The 6,000-nt window shown below is 50.6% G+C and overlaps 1 protein-coding gene across 8 annotated transcripts in view; it reads right to left on the bottom strand.

Moving 5' to 3' along the window:
- The window catches only part of AGAP1 (ArfGAP with GTPase domain, ankyrin repeat and PH domain 1), a 313,696-nt gene that overhangs the window by 248,107 nt on the left and 59,589 nt on the right, over positions 1-6,000 (bottom strand). The gene's annotated exons all lie outside the window — the stretch shown is intronic.

Raw genomic sequence — 6,000 nt, 5'->3', positions numbered from 1 at the left:
GGGCCCGGCGGAGCGGCGGGCGCGGGACGGTCCGCGCGGGAGCGGTGCCGGCGGTGCCGGAGCGCCCGGCGCACGCCCCGGGGCGGGCAGCGCGGAGCGAGCGGCGGGGCCCGGCCGCGCCAGCCGGCAGCGCACAAGCGCCGGACTGGAGTCCCGCCCGCCCGGGAGCGGCAGCAGAGCGCCTCCCGGATTTCCCTCTGCCACCTCCGCCCGGGAAAGGGGTACACACCTCACGCTTCCCTGCCAGCAGCATCAGCAGTCCAGAAGCACGGGATTGTCCTCTGGAGATCATCCAGTCCAAGCCCGTGCCCAGGCAGCACTACCCTAGAGCAGGTGACACAGGAACACATCGAGGTGGGGGTGGAATGGCTCCAGGGAGGGAGACTCCACAGGCACCCTGAGCAGCCTGTTCCCACCCTCAACGTACAGAAGTTCTTTCTCGTGTTGAAGTGAAGCTTCTTGTGGTTTTGGTTATGGCCATTGCTCCTCATCCTGGCACTGGACACCACTGAAGAGTCTGGCATCACCCTCCTGGCACCTGCCTTTGAGGTACTGATATGTATTAACGGGATCCAGGATTGATCCAGGCCCACGAAAGGGCAAGGCATGCGGTGCCCATCAGCTTGGACCACGACCTGGGCTCAGATCTCAGATGCAGAATGAACTGAAGCAACGCTTCCTCCTTAAAAATAGTCAAAATTACCCAGAACCGATTTACTTTTTTATCTGTGACTCTCCTTAATAAATATTTGTTCACTGCAACACTGTGCACAATTAACAAGCCTCATTACTAGATTGGTTAGTCATGCAAAAACCCTTCACAAGCAGCGGTTTGATCAGAACCTGGCTCTTGTACACAGCTGGAAGAGGGTGTGACACACACCTCCTTTCACACCCAGCTTGCCAATGCTTTTGCAGGGATGCTGAGGTAATTAAGCACCAATATTAGTCACTCACAAACCAGGACGGCAGAGAAAACGAAGTTAAGCAACATTAGAAATGAGGTTTCTAGGTTCCGTGCCTAACATCCCGTAAAAAGTCAAGCTTGAAAAACCACCTCCAGCTGCCTTGCACCTCCCTCCCACATCTACAGCCAAAACATCCCTTACCAATGCCAGCGAGGGACAAAAGCAATAAAAAACCAGGTGTACAAAGGAAGGAAAGCACTGCCACTTCCACCACTAAGCCACGTGCCCAAGTGCCACGTGTACAGGTGTTTTAAAACCCTCCAGGGATGGGGACTCCACCACTGCCCCGGGCAGCTGTGCCAGGGCTGGGCCTCACTTTCATCGAGGAGCAGCTCCTGGCATGAGCTGGGTAGGGCACACCCCCAGGAGCAATTCCAGGTGGGAGGCCGGGCTCTCACGCCAGGAACAAGGGAGGCTCTGGGTCCCAGCCTCTACACAGATCAGTGCATTGATGACACTGCGACCCCACAACACACGCCGCTGTTCCATCACCACAGAGAATTCCTGATTTAACTCACTTCTCCAGATAGGACAGAATACGTTGTCCTTAGCACTAATTAACACTGATTATTCCTCTCGGCTCCATTCACCGTGGAACAGATCTGCACGTGTATCTTCAGCATACACCTGATCAAGACCAGGGGCTTGGAGCAACCTGGTCTAGTGGAAGGTGTCCCTGCCCGTGGCAGAGAGCTGGAACAAGATGATATTTAACATCCCTGGGATTCTAAGGGGTCTCCCTGGACCAGCCTGAAAACAATTTCCAGTTCCTTCTAAATGCTTGTTCGCTGCCATAGAACGATGGCACATTTTTCCATTTCTCTGACACCGAAAAGGCCATTTCCAGTAGGTATTTCCAAAGGAAAGAACCTGAACGTGGAGAAGGAGGGGGAGAAAAGACCTGTTATTAAATAGGAGTCTAAGAGTAAAAAACTGTTGCTTATGTTTTTCTCAAGACCCAAATCTGTAAACCCACCAGACGCCGAGTGCGCGGGGCTGCCAGGATTCATCCCGGCCGCATCCCGCCACGCGATCCAGGCCGCGCTTTCCAGCGCGCCGCCCGGGGAGCGCAGCCTCCTCACCCGGAGCGGGATCAACCATTTTTCATCTTCCCGGGATGACAGACCCCTCCAGAGGAACCACTTTTAAGCGCAGACAAATAGCCGGCACATTCCTGCAGCCCTCTCCGGAGCATCCCACACGCCCCTCTCTCCCCGCATCCCGCCCCGCTCGGGGCTGTGCTCCGCTCGCACCGGGGTGGCAACGCGGACATCCATCATCGGTTCGGGATGCTGCAGCAGCTCTTCTGCGGGGACTAAGTGGTACTCGGAGGTTGCTCTGCTGCTACTCATCACAGCCTACCACCCCGCAACTTCTTGTAAGGCTTCCTGTAAATAGGACAGGTTGTTTTGCAGCCGCCTGTGCTGGTGGTGCAAAGCCCATCATGTGGTGGTCCTGCAATCCCCCTTCACTCCCGGCCGAAGGAACTACAGAAATCTGCCTTAATTGCTCATCTAGCACCGGGTTATCTCAGAGCAGGGACCTACTTCACAGCGCAAGGCATGTCATGTTTAATATTCCGGAAGAGCTCCAAAATGCCCGCGGAGGCAATACCTAAACCGCGGGGATCCTGCCCGGGGCAGCACCGCTCGGCCGCCTGTGCCCACCCCGGCCGGGCTGCGAGCCAAGCAGCGAGCGCAGCCCGGCTCCTGCCGCTCCTCCCGGCCCGCAATTAGCACAGCTCCGCTCCCAGAGCAGCAGAAGTCCCTCAGGCCCCGGGACAAGAGCAGCCAGAAGCCACGGCAGCCAACCCAAACAAGTCATTTGGCTCTCAGCCTACGCCGCGTGTCCTGAAGGGCCCTCGGCAGCGGCTCCCGCTCACCTTTCATTCCACAGGCACTTGGAAGCAGAGCAGGACGCGCAGGCACCATAAATACCGGGCTCTGAAAGGTGTCGGCCCCACTCCAGGGGCTGGTGACACAGGGGGTTACACCCTCCATTCATCCCACCTCATTCCAACACTGCCAACTGCTCTGTGACCTCCTGCCAAGAGCACGAAACACCCCTCAAAAGGATTTTGCTTGACAAAGTCTTGCTGTCCCTCCAATGCAGTCACACTGGAAAGTAGAGCCATGGAAATCCTCCATCCCATGTAGCGAGTAAAAGGTCACATTTGCCATTTCCCATGTAGGAGAAGGTCTCTGCTAAAATTTAGAGTTTCACGATTCTCAGCAATGAGCTCAGTAATTTATTTCAGTCAGTGAAACTTGGGTTTCTCAAATACATCTTTAAAAAGCTGCAAGCAAAACTCGTGTGAGAGTTTTGTGCAGAGGAGTAAGTTCAGAGTAAGTGCAGAGGGAGCTCTCCGAACACAACATTCATTGGTGCCCACCCTGGCTGATGTTCTGGAGCTGAGTTTCACATCGCTGCTGACACATCCCCAGCACACAGCACTCGCTGCTCACCATGAACAACTGCAGAGATGACCCTGCTGGCAGGAGAAGCATTCCTGCTCTCCAACAGCTGCAAAGCAAGGTTGCTGTGAGCAGCAAATACTACTGGTACTGACTTTACAAAGCAAAGACTCCTTGTGTCATTCCAAGAGATGTAAAATAGGCGCTGCGTTTTCTCTCTTCCCAAGAACTCTTTGCAAAAATAATTATAATCATAATTCTTTACTTCCTTGTTCTTAATTCCTTACAGGTGTTTCATATTCTGCCAGCAGATCCAGCACAGTCACCACTCAAATGTAAAAGCCCAGACAAGGAGAAAGAACAGTTGGACTTGGATGATCGCATGGGTATTTCCCAACCTGAACAATTCTAGGATTCTATGAAATGCCTCTTGTACATCAGCAGCATCTCAGAATTAACATTTCCATGCTGAGACAGCCTGGAGAGGTTTGCCAAAACCTTTCAGGTATACAATTCCTGTGATGCTGCTTGTTTACATGCCCGTGTTCTGGATTTTATTGGACGCTTCACTGCCCTTGTTGTCTTTTTTTTTTCTTTTTTGGTGAGAAAAGCAGACCTAAATAGACCTTGCAGACTGCAGGTTAAACTCTAGACACACAGTATCACTCCAAATAGTGGTTCCTTTGACAAATTGATTGTGGAAGGCAAAATTAGGTCACCTGAGCAATTCTTGGAGTAATTTGGATGTGATTTCAACTTTTGTCTCCTGGAGAGGCCACGCTCCATCCGCTGTTTGTCATCACAGATCAGCGTTCAGCCAGCAAACAAGAGAAGGCATCTGGACCAGAACAACATTGTGCTGCAGGGGACCAGCAACACAGAGCCCAAACTCAAGGGCTCTCTCGAGCCACGGGGTTTGCATTAAGGCACTGATCTGTGTTCTCCTGTCACTCTGCACTTGTCCATTAAACAGGCCTGAATTCACTGTAGGCAATTCTTTACTCAGATGACGAACAGAGACATCTCACAACAAAGCAGAGAATGGGGGCTACCAGCAAGAAGTCAGCATTTGGCATCAATAATGATCTTGCTGTCAGCACAAGGAAAGCACACTCCTGTCCTAAAAACGCTGGATGCTGAGCAGGAAAGGGAGTAAGGGCGATGGGATGCACAGTAAAGATGCAACTCAATCATTTGTCTTTCCCTCACCAGGAGAGAGGCGGAATGCTTGTGTGCCTGTATTCAGGGGAAAATGAGGGTGCAGCAAAGCCATTTAAAGCCCCCAACACTGAAGTATCATCACAGAACCACAAAATGGCTTGGGTTGGAAGGGACCTGAGAGCTCATCCAGTGCCACCCCCTGCCACGGGCAGGGACACCTTCCACTGTCCCAGGCTGCTCCAAGCCCCAATGTCCAACCTGGCCTGGAACAGCTCCAGGGATCCAGGGGCAGCCAGAGCTCCTCTGTGCCTCCCATCCATCTGGGATCCCTCCAAGGAGGGTCACGGGATACCAGGAAGCTGCTTCTCCTGCTAATCCACTTCAAGAAGAGGCAATACAGAGGCAAGGGTGTTCCAGCAGCACATCCTGGGAAGCCCCAGCTGTCCTTAGGCAACATTCCAGGTGCTTTCAAGCTCCCAAAGGCTGGCATTGCTTCTCCAGGAAGGCCATGTCCTATTGCCAGGGATATTCTACCACACGGGATAATAGAAGTCACCATCATTTTCATTTCTAAGCATGGATTATGGTACTTCCTTCACATCAGTTATGCCTGTTATGTACTTCAAAGCCTAAAAGGCTCTTGCTTCGTAAGACTGCCTTATTTTATAAACAGCATAATGAAATACCTTTGACTCATATCCACTCATTAAAGATGAGTGAAGGGATCACCCATCTTTATGTGAAATGGAAAAAAATTAAGTTTGATCAGTTACGATTTTTTTTTAAACCGTGGTATTATTTTTAAAAATAACCTTCAAGCAAATTCCAAATTTCATAAAATCTCTGATGTCCAGGCGTAGCAGGTTTGATCCCTGCATTTTACTTAAAAGAACAGAACAAAACCCCTTTTTAAAGGGAAAGAGCACAAAACCTCTTGAATTCTTCTGCATGACTAAGATCATCCTTTTGATTTCTGCCCCCAAGCTGATGGAGCCATTAAAATTAATATATTGTGCCCATCCTTGTGCTTTTCTCCTCAGCTTAAAAACAAAACAACACACCTGACTGCAGCTGGATTTCTACTGAATAAACCAGCGTGGTCCTCAGTTATCTTCTCACTAAACGAAGAGACATCCAGAGAATTGAGTGTGAGATTCATCTTCCCATTTTAGGTAAAGGTTTTTTTACATCACATCATCTGACAGAGGAGTTGTATCCTGCTGCTGCTGCTACAGAAATTAGTTGAAGCAACAGAACAGGCAAAAATAAAATAAAACATGGGAAAAATAAAATAGATCACAGAAACTACATATTAATACTTTAAGCTAAAGCTGTATGTCCTGAGAGCTACACTGCTGAATTATAGATATAAAACTTGGTTTGTACTTCTATAAACTTGGTTTATCATTCTGCCATTCCCCCAGGCTCCTGGGGATGGAACAGCCAATGCTAAAGCC

This window comes from Corvus kubaryi, unplaced genomic scaffold (genome assembly GCF_017639235.1).
Source record: "Corvus kubaryi isolate FWS band 111438036 unplaced genomic scaffold, C.kubaryi_AGA036_p1.0 37383, whole genome shotgun sequence".
Classification (NCBI taxonomy): domain Eukaryota; kingdom Metazoa; phylum Chordata; class Aves; order Passeriformes; family Corvidae; genus Corvus; species Corvus kubaryi.
The sequence above is the reverse complement of the archived record's forward strand: the minus strand, read 5'-3'. Positions and strand labels throughout refer to the sequence as shown.